We start from the raw sequence: 21,411 nt of genomic DNA on the forward strand, positions 1-21,411 counted from the left end.
ATTTCTAACCTCCTCTGATTGCTCCTATAGTTATCTTACAATATTTTATATATCCTCCTAATTATCCCTTTTTTAATAGCAGCTTCTATTCTAGATTCATCTAAAAGCTCTGCTAAAGCAGGTCTTTAACTCAGGATTCCCCCACCCCTTTCTCTTTGTCTATACTCTGATATCAATCCCTGGTAGGGAAGGCAGTCTCTAACCTGCAGTCCAAATGTCTTCTTGGCCTCTTTCTACTCTATTACTTTTCTCTCTCTAGTTATTTGCTCTCAGTACCTTGGTACTTTTGCCACTTTTCTCTAGTAAATTCCAGCCCCCTCTTGACTATTTTCTGTGCCCCTAATTATAGTTGTCCCTCATGGTAGAATCTCTTTTCTCAATAATTGTGTTGGATTAGTTCTTAAAATACTTTCTGCTGCTTTATAAATATAAAATCCTGTATGGCTGCTGTTATTCTCCTTAGGGATCTACATCCAAAATTCTACTCTCTCATTGTTTCTTGAATTTCCATCATGCTTCATCATCATCCCTTTCCACTTTGAATTCTAGCTTTCTACTTATGTTAAGTATAGCAGAAGGATCGACTTATTCAACTTGATCCTTGCCCTGTTCCTCTCCCAGATAAAATCCTTCATTTTATTAACTACTGTCCACCACTTTTTGTCTAGTTGATAAAAATATGCCTGGCCTGTATATAAAACTAAAAGGACTAAAACATTTTCAGTGCTTGTATCTTTTTATCCATATCTATAAACAAGAGCTTTCAGTTTATCAGTTTTTGCATAACATTCCATAATATAATCCATTTTAACCCATACTCATAAATTATTTTATCATGTCTCCATAAATATGCATATTGCTGAACCATTTAATGTGTTGGTACATAGTTTACAGCTATTGCCTTTGTTTTGTCTTAATTGATTTTATTTCCCAAAAAGACTTCCAATTGTCTTAGAAAATCCCACAACTCTAACGTGTCCATTTCTGCCTTTATCAGGTACAAAATAATATGGTCTGCAAATAATTACAACTTTTCTTGATTACCCTACCGACTTGAATTTCTGAGTTCCTTATTTTCTTTGTCAATGGCACTAAATATAATGCAAATAACAAAAGGGAAAGAGGACACACCTGCCTAGTTCCTCTGTTCAGACACAGGTTATCATAAAGGGACTCTACCACTGTAATTGCTGCCTCCAGTTCCTCATATATCCTGCTAATTTACACTATTATTGTATCACAAAATACAAATGCTTCTATTGCCCTACGCCTAAAATCCTACTCTGTTGAATGCCTTATTTGCATGACAACCCACCAATCACATGATAAGTGAAGTTTTAGTTAACTTTTAAATGGGTTTACATTCTGAATGGAACCACAGTATTAGATATTTGGTTATAGTAATTAATGATTTTTTGTCTACAGCTTAGAATTCTATTGGGGGAGTAGTGTTGTATTAAATTTTTAAGGGAAGGCAATTTTCTGGGTTATAGCGAAGTCTGTATATTGTAATTAGCTGAGAAAGACCTAAGTGATGTGTAATTCTAACCAGTTTATTCTCTGAAGGTCTAGGGAGTGGTGAGTTCTATTATAGTTTACTGCAAATTTGGCTATTTTATTATAACATTGCTCAGGTTGGGGCAGCTGTGAAACTTGATGGTTAATGAAGACTGGGGCAGAATAGAGGAGAGATGGCAGGAAGAAAGTAAATGTTATACATCTTCTGTTTATGTCAGTGAGGCAAGTTTTTACTCTGTATAATGTATGTAGTTTTTGATGAGTTTTTTAACAATGTGTGATGTGATACATAGTGATCAAACTTTAACTGATAATCTATCATGACACCCAGTAATTATGTGTGCTTTATTTTTTCTTCAATAGTGTTGGCAGACACAATAGTGAATAGTGTTATTTTGGTAGAGATGTGTTTTGTGGTGAAGAGCAGTAATTTATTTGTGTAGGTTTAATCGTAGTTGTGAATTATTTAGCAATGTTTCAATCAATATGGAGGATTGTTGTTTAAGGTCTTGACGTTTAGAGATATATTTCACAGAGCAGATTAGGGTCAAGTCTTCAGCATATTGGACTAGGGTAGTATTTTTGTAGCAGTGTAGCGGTCATTGATGAATATGTTGAAAAATGTGGGGCCTAATATAGATCCTTATATAGATCCTTGTTGGACACTGACACTTACTGGCAAGAAGGAGATAAAATCATTTTTCCATTTCACTACTTGCGCTCTGTTTGAGAGGATTTCATTGCAGTAAAGAATTAGAGGGCCCTAAGGATGAGAGTTTATATAAGAGTTTCTGGTGGAAGACAGCATAAAATGCTTTTAATATGTATAGGAAAATGGAGGAGACTAGGCTTCCAGCTTTTCTATGGGTGTTGACAGTATTTAGCAAAATTCAACAAAACAGTAGTTGTGCTATGATAAGGACTGTAGCCATGTTGAAGACAGAAGCTGGTTATCTATTAGATAGTTAAGACTTTGCATATTAAAACATTTTTCTAATATTTGTGGTAGCACCAAAAAAAAAACAAAGTTGTTCTTCCATGACAAAATCTCTTTTTTAAGACTAGAAGTAAAATAAAATAAAACAAAACTCAATGAGAGACTTGACTCTAAAAAGTTTTCTGATAACTGGTAATTTTCCTAACAAAAAACATGTGCTTGCAGCAAACAGACTTCTTCAGATCTTAAAACACAGTCTTGAATCCATTCATTTAAACATGGATGTGACCAATGCACTTATCTTTTATTGTTAGAAAGGTTACCAGTTATCAGAACACTTTTTAGAGTCAAGACTCTCATTGAGTTTTATTTTATTTTAGTTTAGTTTACTTCTAGTCTTAATAAAGAGTTTTTGTCATGGAAGAACAGCTTTGTTTTATTTTTGGTGCTTTAGCATTTACTTGGCTGCTCTCAACTGTCCTTGGTGTGTTTCTTTGAATATTTGTGATAGGGAAGATTAAAGATAATTGGCCTGTAATTTGAAAGAGCTGTATTAATTCCTCCCTTGTGCAGTGAAATAATGAATGATTTTTCCCTAGAAAGGAGAATTTATGTACAGTTATGGATTGATTTATCAGAAATGAAACTGGATGTGGAATAGCCAGTGCTGCAGTTTTAATGTACTCATCTCATAGACTGTCAGGGAGACTTGTAGGTTTTAATTTTAATTGCTATATTTTAGTAAAGTAAGATATGTTTTACTTGTTGTTAAGACCTTTCATGCTTTGTCTCTTTGCTTTGTTTCATGAGTTATTTAGTTGTTAAGGATAGCCATGTGGCAGGCTTGGCTTGTGCTCTTTGTATTCAAAAGTGGAGTAGTGTGTTTATAACATCTAGGAAGATACATTGAACTCAGAGACAGTGCCATCTCTGGGGTGAGTCTTTTGTGACGCTCAGTTAATGAGATGTAGTATATCAATAAAAGTGTCTTCAGGAAAAGTAATATGTTTTCTTACCAGGCTGTAATGAAATGTTTTGAGGGTGTTGCTTCAGTTCCCTGTGGTATAAATTGGCAAGTGATCACTTAGGCAGCCTGATAGAATTCCATGGAATGATATTTAATTTGGAGAGGATGTTAGGATCCAATGAAGGGTTTGTTGCCTGGCTGTGACAGTTATATCTAGCTGATATGATTATTAAGAGAGAGTGAACTTGTACAAATGGTATTATTGGTTGGGTTTTCAGATCGTATGGTTTGTCAATTTATATTAACACTGCTCGATGTTATGTTATAATGAATATAATAAGGGATTTTTTAAATTATATTCCATTCTTTATTAAGAGAAAAATAAACAACAATGAACAACAGTGAGCAATACATTTCCTACAATTAGTAATAAACACAACTGCAATATGAATTGATGAACCAACAAAGACAAAAAGGAACTACACAACTTAAGCATGTGAAAAAATAAACAAATTATATACATTATTGTACAAAACAGCACTAGTACAAGGGGAACATTTCTTCATCCGACAATTCCCATACAAATTATATTTCTAAGACTGTCCAATGAAACTGATATAACCAAAAGTCTGTTCCAGATTAGTTAGGCAACCAAATAATATCATCCCATATCATCTTATCCTACCCCACTTGTTTGAAAAGGCTATCCCATTCTTGTAAAAGGCTAGGTTGAGCATCACCTAATTTAAAAGACTATATTATTAGCCCTACATGCCTATTAATATGTCACTATTTCCCTCTTGTATAACTTCTCTCTCATCTTCCATGATCTAGCATATAACATCTTTGCTGCACTTGCAAGGGCCCAACAAACTTTTACTAGCTCTAATTCTCACCATCCCTGAAGTCTTGCCAAACAGCTAAAAACTCCTGTTTAAGGGTAACTGAACTTGGTATATTCTCTCAAACCAGGAGATCATGACATGCCATATCTCTTGAGCGACTGGGCAAAACCCAAACATATGTAAGTTATCCACTCTCCTTTGGCCACACCTCCAACATCTGTTCATTTTCTGAAGTTTCATTTTATACTGTCTAGCAGGGGTATTATGCCACCTATATAAAAACCACAACTGTAGACCCTGTATCTAAGCCACTTTCCTAAGTAATCCTGTGGCCTCCAGACTCTGCTCCAAGTATCTTCATCCCATGGCACTCCCTCCTGTGTCATCCACTCATCCTACATTTGCCACTGGATTGCTAATGCTTTCTGCTTCCATATTTCCCTATATATGAGTCCTGCTATCCACTTATTTATTTTAACCCATTTCTTTCATGTCCAAGAGTTGTTCATGCCCTCCCATGATACCACACATTTAGACCATATCATCATGATCTGGGCATATATAAATCAAGCTGTCTCTTCCAAACTGAATAGTCTTCGCACCTCATTAAAGTCTTTCAGGCTGTGGTTTCCCCGAATCCCATCCTTTAAATGATCTAAACCCATATCCCTTTCCTCATCCATCTTTCCTTAGTGGCCATATGGATTGCCTCCATAATCTTGGGATATAACCATATACAATTTGTAGGACTTTCTCACTAGGCTTTGCCCCCCCAGCTCCGTCTTCATATGATGGACAATGCAGTCCTGATGGAAAAGATTACCTATTTGGCCCTGCATAGTGTGAGTACCTGAAGTAAATGAAGTAGACCATCTAATAAGGTTATCTATTATGAAGGCCATAATATATCTAGCAATATTAGGAAAGCCAAATCCTCCCATACACCTTGATAACTAAGCCACATTAGAAGCAATTCTTCTCCTCCTTTCTTCAGGTACAACAGCTGCAATCATTTCCTGCTAATGGGACACTGTTGGGTTCTAAATTGTAATAGGAATATTTCTACAAAATGGTAACATACGTGGTATTATCATTATCATAGTTTGAATCAGTTTCATTTTCATTGAGATAGTACTAAACAACTTACCCTGGGGAGCGAACCACTTATAGAGCTCATAAGGTTCTCTATGTTAGCCTCAATTGTATATGATCAGGGATTTTTGAAGAGGCCTAGCAAAGAATATTTTCCATCATTTAGCATTGTTACCTGGGGATATGTATATACACGTGACTGCAACTGTGTTTTGAGTGTTTAGTTTTAGCATGTTTAGCAGGATTTCTGACTTAAAGAAAGTTGGCAGGGTGGGGGAAAGGATGCCTTGTAGTGTGTTTTTGCAGAAAAGGATGACACCACCAGTTTTTTGTTGGCTATGTGTAATGTGATAATCTTATAGCCTGGCAGGGCAATTTCTTCATTTTTGTTTCCTCTCAATGACAGGTTTCTGTGGTAACCAGGATGTCTGGAGTATGTATGCATTTCATGAAATTTGGTATAAACAGTGAGTTGGTATGATATAGATGAGGACCAGGGTGGGACAGTGGGTGATGTGGTATTGATAAAGGAACTGTTGGAGATATGCTGCCTGGTGTCTGTATATGCTGAGGCCTAGTTTTGGGTGGATGCCACTGCTACGTTTTATGGTTATAGAGGTACACTGGTACAGGCACAGGCATTTTTGCTTGATTTTATGTTTAGCTCATTACATCTGAGTGACGTCTTCAGGTGCATCTGCAGTTACCTCCTACTGATGCCTCTAGGCATCAAATATTACTTGTTCATATTTGCATCAATAATTCTAAAACCATGCAAGGTTTCAAAAGATTTCTTCTTAAAGCTTACACACTGGCAAACTCAATTCCATTAATAATTGATCTCTGCCTAGTGCAGGTAAAGAGATATTAACTGTTGCGTTTATGGTATTAATTTATATAGATATAATTTTCACATTTTTTTAAATGTCTCAACAACCAAGTGACAAGACAGAACTCCTTAGCCTTATATGAAAGCACTCAGCTAGATGAATATAATGCTGCTGACAGTATGTGTGTAACTTGAGTGTTTGCTAAGATATTCTAAGTTGTTTACAAAATATTGCAAACGTAATAGTTACAGTGATTACTGTAACTTATAAAATTTAGTTTAAGACCTAGAACCTAAAGAATACTACCTCTATAAAAATAGTTTGTGCTGAAGAGTTTGCCATTTATATATCTTTCATAACCCTATGGTTCCAGAGATATGAACATTTATTTGAAATGTGAGGACACAATTTGACTCTGTCAAAAGATTTAGGCTCCACCCATTGGAAGTTACAGTGGAACTTCCTGAGCACCATTGGAGTAAATGAGTTAATACCTAATCTCTGAGTAAATTTGTTTCTTTGGGTAATAGTACTTGAATAGCTGGATGTATGAGAAACAGGTTTCTGAAATGTAAAAATGTGAGGATTTAAAAGGGCAAAGAATAAGGATGCAATTAAGACTGGAAGCAGGAAGAGTTTATTTGGGAAAACAGGAAGTTTAAATGTAGAATAGTAGATTGTGCTTAGTCTGTAGGATTATAGGTGATTTTCAGATGTGTGGGTGGTTAAGAGTACAGGTGTGAGGAACAGTGATATGAATAATAATTTATATGGTGTGGAATCTGCTAACAATATATAATAGGTATGGGTATGGAAGGATAGCAAAGCAAACAGTATTGATTTAATTATATATGAATGCAGAGATAATGAGGGTAGCTGGTGTGAGCAGTGCAGAAAAATGAAGAAAAGGCTGAGAGATATAGAGGAAGACATGAGAAATAAATATTGTACTATCTGAGAAGAGATTGAAGGGATGAGTGAAAGAGGTTTTTTTGTCATGAATGACTTGTATTACTGGGGAGGGTTCGAGTAGAAGCGGATATAGTGCAAAGTGGTGTGGGAATGAGGGAGGATTCTGGGAGTGATATTACATGTTTAATGCTAGCTGGAAAATATGTAAATAGAAATAGAAGTGTTTATGACAGTAATAAAGTTGTTTGGGGAGGTTTACGAAGTGGATGTCATGGATGATTGGTGAATGTGGAACCTATAATGATATCACTCTGTAGGGAGCTATCTTGCCATAGCAACTTCAATCTATATTTACTTGTGTAAATATTTGAATTTTATTCTTCTGACTGTGCTTTTCTCAAAACCATACCCATTTCTAACAACAAATATATTTTGTATTGGTGGTGCATGACTTTGATGTTTTTTTTCAGAGAAGATTTGGTCATATCACATGCTTGGATGTGAAACTTTATTAAACAACAGCAGAAACAAAGGTAAGGTGCCAGAGCAGATGCAGAAACAACAAGACTTTTCATTATATATTATATTTGTTGGGTGTCCATAGTGTGACACTGTTTATTTTCACATTTTTGGCATCTCTTACTGTTTTTCTGTACTGCCAAGTGCGTCCCCCTACAGAATCATTTTATAATGCTGCTAAGCACACAGTCTATTTTTTCAATATTATAATATTAAAAATAATGTGTTTGAGCTTGAAAGCAAGTGCTGTGTATCCAACCCTTTTCTGGCAGTTTTGCAACGTAAGTGAATTATTTGAACTCAATCTTTAACAGTATATAGCAAATGCTCACTTCAGCCTTAGGTTATGATAAATAACTATCATATCTAGATAAGCTTCACAGTGTTCTGCTGGAGAACAGAGTACTGACCACTGGCTTATCAATAGTTTACTCTATTTAGTCTCAGCTCAGTGGCATGCAAATGTACTGTATTTTCCCCACGTTAACTGAATATTTGTTACACTGTAACATATTCATACATGCATAACTTCTAGGAATGGTTAATAATATAGCAATAACCCACGCCTGGGTGTGGGTAATGCTAAATTTACCCACGGTTGGCGTGGTTTGGTCCCAAGGGCGAAGCCCGAGGGACCAAACAAAGCCAACCGTGGGTAAATTTAGCATTACCCACACCCAGAAGTGGGTTATTGCTATTATACCATGACATTATTTAAGAAAAGAAACTATTACTTTTCTTAAATAATGGCATAGTATAATGCCTGTTTACTGCCCTTCCGCAGATGTCTGGCATCCGCGGCAGTTCTGATGTACCGCGCCTGCGCAGTACATCAGAGTTGAGCAAAAGCGGAGAAAGCAAGATCTCCGTTGCTTTTTGTCTCGCTATGTTAAATGAGTTTAACATGGCGAGACAGTTTTAAAATAAACAGCGGACATCTCCGTTGCTTATTTTAAACTGTCTCGCTATGTTAAACTCATTTAACATAGCGAGATAAAAGCAACGGAGATCTTGCTTTCTCCGTTGCAGCTGTCTCGCTATGTTAAATGGGTATAACATGGCGAGACAGCTTTAAAATAAGCAACGGAGATCTCCGTTGCTTATTTTAAAGCTGTCTCGCTATGTTAAACCCATTTAACATAGCGAGACAGCGTTTTAAAAAAATGAGTTATACTAATGGAAAAAAGTCCGGGCGACCGGACCTTTTTCCATTAGTATAACTCGATTTACAACGGGCACGCTGGCCAATCAGCGTGCACGTTTTGGGGGGGTCATGGTATAATACTGCTTTATCACTACCACTCTTTCTTGCTTCTATGGCATCATAAGCCAGACTAGTTTAACACTCCAAGGTCACAATTACTGAATAATCCTAAAAAGCCAATTATATTATATTAATGTAGGGCAGCTGTAACAAAACAGTCTTATTTCAAAGTATGGTTACCAATAGTTAAACTACAACTCTTTTGTGTAACTATCTTTATAAATTTTAGTAATTAGCCAGACACATGATTCTATAATTATGTAATAAAATACTTTAATTTAAATTATCATCATATGTTGATAATTCAGTAGTCATAAAATATACATCCTTGTAAAGGGAAATTCAAATAAAACATTTTGAACAGACAGGTGTCTTTAGAAAAATGTCGATCATCTTTAGAAAAATGTTGACTACAACCTAACCAAGTCTGTGCTTATCACTAACTAAAGACTGCTGAAGTAGTCTACTGTTAACTTGTAAATTTATTTAGCAATGAAAGAAAAAAAAAGCTCAGTCAAAATAATTCAAAATATGCTCACTGTGTCACTGAAAGCTGGCTGTCTCCTTCTCTTTTTCTCAAGGTCCACAAGGGCCATAGCACATGCTTCTTAAATTCTGCCGAGCCTTTTTCAAAAATCTGACAGCACCAAAAAAGAGAGTAAGATGACTGAAGTAAGGTTGTTATCATGAAGGGCCACATTACTAGCTGAATACCCAGAGGGATACCCTGCAATAGAGCAACAAAGGCACCTATTCATCCAATACTTATTATATTGACAAGCTTCTCTTTCTGCATTTGTTACAGCTGTCTCAACTCTTTTACTTCCTGATAGTTTGATATTCCTACCTGTGCCATGATTCTGACTAGGCCATTGCTAACGTTTTATGGAAGATTTTTTCCCTGACAGCAAGTAACAGTTTATGAAACCCTAGCCCTAATTGTTGTGTGTGTGTGTGTGTGTGTGTGTGTGTGTGTGTGTGTGTGTGTGTGTGTGTGTGTGTGTGTGTGTGTGTGTGTGCATGTTCGAGAGCGCGCGTGCACGTGTGAGACTACATGCATGTATATGAGTGACTGAAAACAGTTTCAAAAAGTGTGTTTTACAGTGTCTGTGCTATATTTCTACTGAAAAATAATTATGTGGTATAGTTCCGTGCATATTTTTTTCACAAATGCTATTTTGAAAGAAAATTGCACATAGATCAGAACACTTTACTTGTTTAAAATTAAACTTTGCAAGTACTTTAAAGTATTTCTTTTGCAGTCATTTCCTAGAGTACTCAAGAAAGAAAACTTGACTATATTATCTAGTAAAAGAACTGGAGCTGTAGGATGTATAAATAGTGGAAGCTCTTAGACTACATAATTTTCCTGTCCAGCACTTCACTGGAGGTCAACTTGCACACGATTAGGTGAGGTATGCTTCTGATCCCTGGAAAGGCTATGAAAGGGGCTGTAGTGAAGTTCTGTGGGAGTGCTGAATTTTCAAGTTTAAATAGTGGAAGGAAGTGGAAGAAACAGCAGAACCAGTTCCCTTGTGTACGTGTATATGTTGTTTATTATTACTCCTCAAGTAAGTGACAATTTTTCCTTTTCTACTTAGATATCCCCTTTCCATTGTTATCAGTAAAATTAGACTTATTGTGATAAGGCATGTGTAGTGGTTAGTGGCATAGCTTCCAGACAGGATTATTTTTTATCTAATTTTTGATAGATGTCACTGATAAAGCATATATTTAAATCACCTCTCTAAACCTTAACTAAGTCAGTCTTGTACATACATAAGACTAAAGTAATATTGGTGTCCTTGAGATCTATCCTCATTGCATTTGAAATGTCTGCATTCACTTATTTTTTATATTTTTATACCCTGTTTATAATCCTAGAATATCTTTAGTGCATTTGTGTGTGTGTGTGTGTGTGTGTGTGTGTGTGTGTGTGTGTGTGTGAATATATATATATATATATATATATATATATATATACACATATATAAATATATATATATATATATATATATATATATATATATATATATATATATATATATGTATAGACACACACACACACACACACACACACACACACACACACACACACACACACACACACACACACACACACATATATATATATGGGTCTACTTCACATCACTGAAATCCCATTTCACTGACTTTCATTTCACCAAGACCAAATCACCTAAATTTCACAATACTAACAACTCATTTCACTGAATCTCATTTCACCGACAGCTTACAATCTTAAATTTCAAAAGACTAAATGGAGAAACCATTGACAAACACACTCACAAAACTAATGACTACCACTTTCCACAACTTAAAAACTACTTACTTATCCTCTTAACAGAAACCAGTGGGGCTGTGCCCCCCACACCACCCCTAACTATATATACACTAACTCCAGACTTGTATACAGTGGGGAAAAGGGCATATATCTTTTACCTGCCTCATAGTACTCTACACACTGCCATTAGTGCTGGGAATGCACAAAACATCTGCCATATTACTTTAGATACTTCCCATGCAAATGTAAAGAGACATACCCACATTTAAAAACACTACAGCACCACTTTCTACATTACTGTCGGTATTCTGACACACAGCACTGTAGGTTACAGAAATTCTTTCTATCACAAACAAGTTAAAGGCAAGTAGAAACCCACATCAGTGCCAGGATTCACGAAACTCCATGCTAGAATAAGACTATTGTTGCACGGAGTGGTCCGTGTCGGTTTAGAAAAGCAGCACACCTTGTATATGCATGAAGGCATGCTGCTATTTAATGTAAATGGACAGGAAGCAGGAACAAAAGCAGGGTGTGTGTGTCAGCAGTGCCTGCAAATTTAACACGCCCCCTTCACTGAGAAAGTGCCGTATGGCACTTTGTGACACAGATGAGTGTCAATATTTATAATATTAGAGCCTGGCTCTAATATTATATATTAAACCAGTGTCCACAGACACTGAAATGTAAGTAGGTAACATTTCAGTGTCCGCAGACACTGAAACAAAAAAAAACACAAACACCTAGAATGTATGCACTCTTGCCCTACATGCATGGAAGCAGTATGGCAAGAGGAAAGCAATAAAAATTCAAAACAATGTATTTTTTCCATCAAATAAATCCAATGTTTAAGTAGTGAACAGCATTTTTGCATGGCACGCTGCTATGCTTAGTCTGGCTGAATGCCTGAAAATGATAGACAAGTGCTACTGTAATATACAGCATCATCAAGTGGCTGTAGAATAGTGGTATTGCCATGGTTTAGCATGTCAAACATGCTCCGTTCAAGTCCTCCCTGTCAATTTATTTAAAAACTTTTAGAAAATTGAATGATAGATGTCAGTCATATGGCTCATGTACAGCACAGTAGGGGTGGGAATATGAAACACATAACTATAAAAAGTACTTTATAAATTTAATGAAAAAATAGATTTAAACAATGCTTTACTAATGCAAGTATTGCTTACCAGCTTTCAGCTGTGCTTACCTGGTGTAAGCATTGCTATGCGGATTTGCGCAGAGCTAAGCATAGTTCAGAATATTAAAACCAGCCAATCAAGAAAACGTGTGGGAAAACTGCCCTATTTAATCCACACAGGTGAGAATATAGCCATAAACATGTGAGATTGCTCACAGCAGGACCAAAAGGTCTGGTGTTGGTGAAGGTGTTCACTTCCGAGTGCAACTTTGGGGCATCCAATAGTCCAGGGTCATGGCTGGGCTCCTAGTAAAAAAACATGATGGCAGGCTGCTGCAGGGGCAGAACCAGGGCTCACAGTACAAAGCAGAGGCATGGGACCAGCTTGCACGCAATCTCACCAGTGCCACTGGCATACCCCAGACTGATGAGCGGGTACGTCACCAGCATAATGACCTAAAGCAGAGGATGGGTGCACTCTTGGTCCAATGGATCCAAGAAGGCCGAGTGCAGGATGTCCCACCTGTCTGTAAGTATGCAGACTTATGTATCTGTAAGTATGGAAAAAGTTCAACTTGTGACTTTGCAGGTGTGATTAATGTGTGATGTCTCCTCATACACCTGCTGCAGAGAGGTCCCAGAATGTTGAGTCTCATGCCCAGTGACTGGCCCAGCTGCATCAGCAGTATGGTGAATACAGAATACCCCCTAATATTAGCAGTAAGAAATCAAAATTATAGTAATGGTAGCACTGCCTGTATATATAATTGTGCTGTAAAAGTCAGAAATAAATGCCTGTGTCAAGCTGCCAGCATTACAATGGAGTATTCCCAGCTGCTGTGTAATACAGATGTCAGTAGAAAACAAGGTACAATATGCAGGAGAGGAATATTAGAATATGTATGAGTGTGTCTAAGTGACTACTGTAACAATTAGAATTGAAAAGCATTCCCCTGTGCAGATCATGCAGGAAGAGTAATTGTGGATTTCTGAGTTGTACACAGATATGTATGTCAAAACTAATAAAGCTGATCCCAAACACCGGTGTGTGTGTGTCATCTCACTTGTACCTGAAAAATAGAAATGTGTATGTCCTGCAGAATGCATTAACTGAGGTGAAGTGATTTAGCACTGCTTGTCTGCATACTTTAGAATGGACATGTCAAATAACTGAAAAGAAGCAACAGTACATATTTCCATCAGAATGTATTTTACTTGTTTGTCTGCCAGCATTGTCCTGTGTTAACCTTTCAATTTCAGCTGTATGTAGCTGTGAATGTACTGAAAATGTATAAGGCTAACAGGTGCAGACTTAAAACCTACACTGTGTACTCAGGAATCTAAATTGCAGTATGTAGTTATAAAACAGTCAAATGTGCAATCCAACTGATGTGCACATTTCATAACAGTAACAGCAATATCTGTTGTGTATGCATAATTTGTACTGAAAACGGGAAACAAATAATGCAACATGTCATAATAAGAGTACTGTGCACAAAAGTATGTACTAGATAGAAATGTCGCAAACAACACACAGCACCTCCCCAGTAGTGCAATCTGATAAGAGCTTGGCCTGTAGTTCAATTTTACACAGATACCATGATTCAAATCCAGGGACCGCCACTAACATCTCAGTCTGGTTCTACAGTTGTAAACTGCAATCTGAATAGAAAACGTAATGTACTGCAACACATACATTTTCCATACAGGGCACACAGGTAAAGAAATCTGAATAGAAATACTAGTTTGATGTGTATAACTATGAAATGTGTACAATTGCTGTGTTGATCAGCCCAAGTCCTACAAATAGATGCAAGCTAACCATCCACACTCTGCAGTCTGGCCCATACAAGCCCCTCAAGTGTCACGGATAGTTTCCCCAGTTGCTAAGAAACCTGCACACACAGAATGTCACAATAGATGTATGTGAAAGGCACACCACACACTCCAGGGCCTGCAACTAATATGTGAATCTGAAATATGTGTAGAAACAGCAATGAAATGTGCACACAGTTCATCTGCACAGGGCCCACAGGTAAAGAACTTGGTATAGAAACAGGTCTGACGTGTATAACTAAAACAACGGTACAATTGCTCTGTTGATATCTACAACTGTTGGTGCTGTAGCAGCTCCATGTCCCAGGTAGAGTGTAAGTGTGGTCAGAATTTAGAGTTCTGAATAGTAGTGTACTGACAAATATACTTTATAGCAGTTGTCAATTGAATCTGTTCCCTTCCCCCATCACTCAACTGATCCAACCAACACACTGAAACCAATATAGGTATGTTCCTAAACAAACCTCTACTGTTGGGACCATTGTTCCATTTGGTTTATCATTGTTTAAACTGTGCGTACTAATATCCCCTGTTGAATAATCATTTCATTGTCTGCCTGACATACCTCTAACTGGCATGCTGTTGCAACCCTGAATGCAGTTCCATATATGCATGGGTTATGTTTGCTATGGCACTGTTATAATTGCACTGTTTTGTGTAAATGGGAATATCCATGCATGCTATTTTGAATAATGTTGTAATGTGTTGCACATGACTAACCAATATTCATTGTTCATTTCCACACCAAAGCACATATGGGAAGGCAGATCCCAGCAGATCTGCCTCTACCACCCCACCTGGCCAAGGCACTGGGTCCCAGCACATCTAGGACCCAACCCAGACCTCATTCATCTGCTGAGCCTGCACCACCCTTGGGTGAAACCGCTGCAAGGGATGGGGCTCATCCCCTGCAAATGGACGCAGTGAGGATGTTGTCACCTGGGATGAGGTCTGTGGCATGGTGCGCAGTGTCCTCCAAAAGGAGCTGGATGATTGCCTGTGCCAGGTGGAGGGCAGGCTGGCACAGCTAGGGGGGCAGGTGGCACCTCCAGCCCAGCACTACCTTCAGAGCTATAAAGGAGTAGTGGAGACTGCCATCAGGTGGGGATATCAGTGTGACTACTACTACCATCTGGGGGCTCATGAGCCTCAGATTCCCAACCACCCTCCACATCAAGGTGTTTACCCCCCCATGTGTTATACACTGCCCCTGTCTACTGTCTTGTCTGTCTGCAAATGCAACCTCTCCTACCAAACCTCCATAACCACACTTATCTATCATCCTTCCTTAACATCCCACTCTCACCTTAAAAAAAAGGGCATCTGTCCCACAAAAAAATCATGTCCCATACATAGCTCTGCATTTCACCTAGAGACATGTACCCATCACACAATCTACCCTACCAATCATCCATGTTGTATGATGTCCACACACCTCCCTGTAAGGTGTGAGGCTCCAAATTCTAAATTGCCCACATTAAAAGCAGCTGTTGCTGCCAAAGAAATGCAGAGCTGTGGTCCTTTCCTACACCTGTCCTGCACATCCCTACCTGTCTCTCCTCTTGTTTGTCCCCCTGCTTGCCCCAATTTCATCACTTTCCTATCTCCCTTTTTTTCTTTATTTGAAATTAGCACGGGTTTAACCGGCTGTAAGCAGCCGTAAGAAAAGCTGAGGTCATGTAAGCGTCGCTTTCTTCCATGCAAACCCACTTACAAAAGTACCTTAATCACTCTGTCTCCAAAAGTCCTGTTCTGCCCAGCAACAAAATAATTTGCCCTTGCAAGCCTCAAGCCCAGGACCCTGCACAATGTAGCCAAAGTGATTTACCACTACGCCATTTGAGATGTAAATAAATTTGATGTTTTCACAAACATATCATGCAGCACAGTCATTCAACAGTAGGGAAAATGTATTTATATATGTAGATATATATATATAGATATCTATCTATATATATATATATATATATATATATATATATATACATATATATGTCTATATATATATATATATATATATATATATAGATATATATATATATATATATATATATATATATATATATATATATATATATATATATTATATATATATAAAACTATAGATATATATACAAAAAACAATAAATAAATATATATATATATATATATATATATATATATATATATATATATATATATATATTTCTTCCTGTCGTCTGCATCTTGCTCTGTCACACCAACCACCTGCATGTCCTCTCTCACCACATCCATAAACATTATCTTAGGCCTTCCTCTTTTCCTGTTACCTGGCAGCTTCATCCTTAGCATCTTTTTCCCAATATACTCTGCATCCCTCCTCAGCACATGTCTAAACCAATGTAATCTTGCCTCTCTGGCTTTGGCGCCAAACCTTCCAACCTGGGCTGACCCTCTAATATGCTTATTCCTAATCCTGTCCATCCTCGTCACACCCAGTGCAAATCTTAATATCTTCAACTCTGCCACGTCATGCTCTGACTCCTGCCTTTTTGTCAATGCCACTGTCTCCAACCTATATAACATAGCTGGTCTCACTACCCTCTTGTAGACCTTCCCTTTCACTCTTACTGGTACTCGTCTGTTACAAATCACTCCTAACACTCTTCTCCACCCACTCCATCCTGTCTGTACTCTCTTCTTCACCTCTCTTCCACAGTCACCATTACTCTGAACTGTTGATCCCAAGTATTTAAACTCATCCACCTTCGCCACCTCTACTCCTTGCATCCTCACCATTCCTCTATCCTCCCTCTCATTCACATACATATATTCTGTCTTAGTCCTGCTGACCTTCATTCCTCTTCTCTCTAGAGCATATTTCCACCTCTCCAGGGTCTCCTCCACCTGTTCCCTACTCTCACTACAGATCACAATGTCATCTGCAAACATCATAGTCCACGGCGACTCCTGTCTGATCTCGTCTGTCAACCTGTCCATCACCATTACAAATAAGAAAGGGCTCAGAGCTGAACCTTGATGTAATTCCACCTCCACCTTAAACGCATCCGTCACTCCCACCGCAGACCTCACCGCTGTCACACTATCCTCGTACATATCCTGTACCACTCTTACATACTTCTCTGACACTCCTGACTTCCTCATACAATACCAACATTCCTCTCTAGGCACCCTGTCAAATGCTTTCTCTAAATCCACAAAGACACAATGCAACTCCTTCTGACATTCTCTGTACTTCTCCATCAACACTCTCAAAGCAAACATCACATCTGTAGTGCTCTTTCCTAACATGAAACCATATTGCTGATCACTAATCATCACCTCCCTTATTAACCTAGCTTCCACTACTCTTTCCCATAACTTCATGCTGTGACTGATCAGTTTAATCCCTCTGTAGTTACTACAGCTCTGCACATCACCCTTATTCTTAAAAATCGGTACCAAAACACTTTTTCTCCATTCCTCAGGCATCCTCTCACTTTCCAAGATTTCATTAAACAATCTAGTTAAAAACACTACTGCCATTTCACCTAAACATCTCCATGCTTCCACAGGTATGTCATCTGGACCAACAGCCTTTCCATTCTTCATCCTCTTCATAGCTATCCTTACTTCCTCCTTGCTAATCCACTTTACTTCATGATTCACTATCTGCACATCATCCAGCCTTCTCTCCCTCTCATTCTCTTCATTCATCAGCCCCTCAAAGTACTCTTTCCATCTGCTCAACACACTTTCCTCGCTTGTGAGAATGTTTCCCTCATTATACTTTATCACCCTTACCTGCTGCACATCTTTACTAGCTCGTCCCTCTGTCTAGCCAATCGGTACAGGTCCTTTACTCCCTCCTTAGTGTCCAACCTTTTATACAACTCGTCATACGCCTTATCCTTAGCCTTCACCACCTCTCTCTTTGCCATGCACCTCATCTCCTTATACTCTTGTCTACTTTCTTCATCTCTCTGACAATCCCAGTTCTTCTTCGCCAACCTCTTTCTCTGTATACTCTCCTGTACTTCTTCATTCCACCACCAGGTCTCCTTGCCCACCTTCCTCTTTCCAGATGTCACACCAAGCACCTTTCTAGCTATCTCTCTTACTAGCTCTGCTGTAGTTACCCAGCTATTCTAAATGTGTATTGCGTTTGCACATTGGATCCACACTCTGAACCTCTCACTGCAAAACATCTGACTAAAGGCACTGTTAATGGGGGTGAAGGGGGCCAAAATAATTACCTCTTGTAATTATTGATATCATCCCCTCCTCCACAGCTGAACAGATCTGCCCTGCAACACAATAACCAACACTTGCAAGTCTCAAACACAGGACCCTGCACAACATAGCCACAACAAGTTAACATTAAGCCATCTCAGCTGTACAATGTTAGGATGTTATCACTAACATATCATGCAGAACAGTCTGTCTACCACAGGGAATGTACAATTTGGAAGCAGTAAACATTCCAATGATACATACACACACACACATACACACACACACACACACACACACACACACACACACACACACACGTGTATATGTATATATAATATATATATATATATATATATATATATATATATATATATATATATATATATATATATATATATATATATATATATATATATATACACATACATGCACATATAAATATATTACTACTTATAGATATGTATAAGAAGAGTATATACAGAGGGTGCACAGCATATTGAACAGCCAGTATTCCTACAGTTGCCACCTTTTAAAATGGCCAGATCGACTTCTTTGAGGCAGTCACCAAAGCCGTGGATGAAAGTAAGGTGATTCACACAGCCTATCTTGACCTTGTCAAGGTTTTCGACACCATCCCCCATTCTGGAATTATAGCTAAACTCACTAAACTAGGTATAAATCTCTATGTCACAAGATGGGTTGCCAAAAGTTGCAGACTCCAAATCTGACCTCAAAGCAGTGACAAGTGGAGTACCACAGGGTTCCGTCCTGGGACCTCTCCTGTTTGGTATCTACTTCTCTGAAGTACAGGCTATCACAGAAGGCTTCTGGCTAATGAAGTTCGCAGATGACTGCAAAGTAGGAGCCATAGTCAAGTCCCCAAATGATGTGGACATCCTACAGAAGGGCCTCACTGAGACAGATGCCTGGTGTCAGAGCCATGGCCTCAAGCTCAATGCCAAAAAGTGCAGTGTCATCCCCTTTGGTAAAAACTCTGTACCCATGAACTACCCCATAGGCAGCAATCTACTTAACACCGAATGCATGATAAGAGCCCTTGGGATCCAGGTGGACAGTAGTCTCTCCTTTGATAGCCACATCGCCACAGTAGTCAGGAAGTCCTTCTACGTGGCACACCTCATCATAAAAGGGTTCTCATCCAGGAAAAAAGAGGTCATTGTTCCCCTCTACTCGACACTCATTAGACCCATTATAGAGTACAACGCACCTTTTGGAATGTACCTCACAAGACATCTGCAGCAGCTGGAAAGGCCACAGAAGTACCTCACAAAGAGGATTATTGGCCTAAAACAAATGCCCTAAACTGACCACCTCAAAAAACTCCAGCTTTACTCCGTAGCATATCACCTACTCCGAGGTGATCTCTGCCTAACATATAAAACTATGTCAAACCCAGAGCTGTTGGACATGCTACACATAAAGAAATCCCAATCCCTTGGAGCTACATGCTCTAGGGATCTAAACCTTGTCACCACAATAAACAGGACATGCTGGAGGGATAGATTCCTGTCCCAGAGACTTCCTATACTCTGGAACAAGCTACCCATCTATGTCAAGCAAAGTTCTTCATTAGCACTCTTCAAGAAAAATCTTGATGAGTGGATGGGAAATAGGAAATACACTTCTGTGTCTCTGTTCGACAGTGGCACAGAAAAATAACTTTCTTGGGTGGCGTAAGCCATGGAATCTTGTTGGTTAGGCTTATGTAGGCCCTTGAGCCAATAGCCTAGAACCTACCTATGAACCTATGTCAGGATGTGTAGCTGTCCAGCCATGATGCATTATAGCTGTTATTAACACTGACTGATTGTGGTCTCCATAATATATTCCGTTTGTGTTGTAGGTGTCCATGTGTCAGCAGGATGTTGGTCTGCTGTTGTTTCCTACAAGGGGTATGGCACTGTGGTGACACCTTGACTGTGCCATATTCTGGGTATAGTTGAACACAAGTCACAGTTCTGTATAACAGTTACTGCATGTGCCACATGCCTGCTAGGTCTGAGGGGTGTATACAGGTGAGTGCATGGTGGCTGATGTCAGCAGCCCTTCTACAGTGGACAATGGTAAATGTACTGGGTGGTACACATCACATGTTTGTGTATAACACACACACACAGAGGCTTTGGTGTTGATGCAATAGACAGAGAATACTGTACACATGTATGTATGTACTTTTTCAGGGAATCCATTTTAGCCTATGTAATTCCACCAAGACAGAATAGGAACAACATCACATCAGGAAATAATCAGTCTGGTAGTTTAATCTCATTGACGATGGTACTGGCAGGGTATATCTCCCCTTCCCCAATGTAGTGCAACCTTCAATTTGGTTAACATGGGTGTGCTGGTGTGGGTGGCACAGCCCTACCCTTTGGAGGGTGTGGGGTTGTGTAGAACCATAGATAGTGTGATGGACAGCTACTTAACCTATTAAGATGAACTGTACAGTAATACAGCTGACTAAGCAGGGGGGATACACACAGCAATAACCCCAATAATGGTGGCTGTGACCACAAGATCCACACCCAACTATATGTAACAACCCCAGTATTGCTGTACAGCTATACAGTGGGGAAGATGGCATTTGCACATCTACTACTAGTTTTGATGGAATGAATTTCCACAAGATGATATATTTGAAATGTTAGCATTTGCCAGTCAGTTTCCAGACAGATGAGATCCTGGGACATGTATTTTCTGCAAACTGAAGTAGATCCTTTCTCATACACACACACTCTTACTTATTGCTACTAATGTGTGTGGCCTTAATTGCACACACCACACAGCTTTTATGATGAGGTGTGTCCCAGGTTACCTGTTAAGTGAGGAACATCACCAGGGCCTGTACAGTTTGGTAATGGGGGATATACTGGTTGTTTATGAGCAATATATAGTGTGACATACTGTCATATACACATTGACAATCAAATAACAGTCATAAACACATCTGAGAGACCTGGGTTTATCAGTACTAGCTACCCTGTCAGTGAGTCCATTCTGTTACAGATAATTTGCACACAGCACATGCATCATTGG

The sequence above is a fragment of the Protopterus annectens genome, chromosome 10.part0 (genome assembly GCF_019279795.1).
Source record: "Protopterus annectens isolate FY-2018-M chromosome 10.part0, PAN1.0, whole genome shotgun sequence".
NCBI classification, from domain to species: Eukaryota; Metazoa; Chordata; order Ceratodontiformes; family Protopteridae; genus Protopterus; species Protopterus annectens.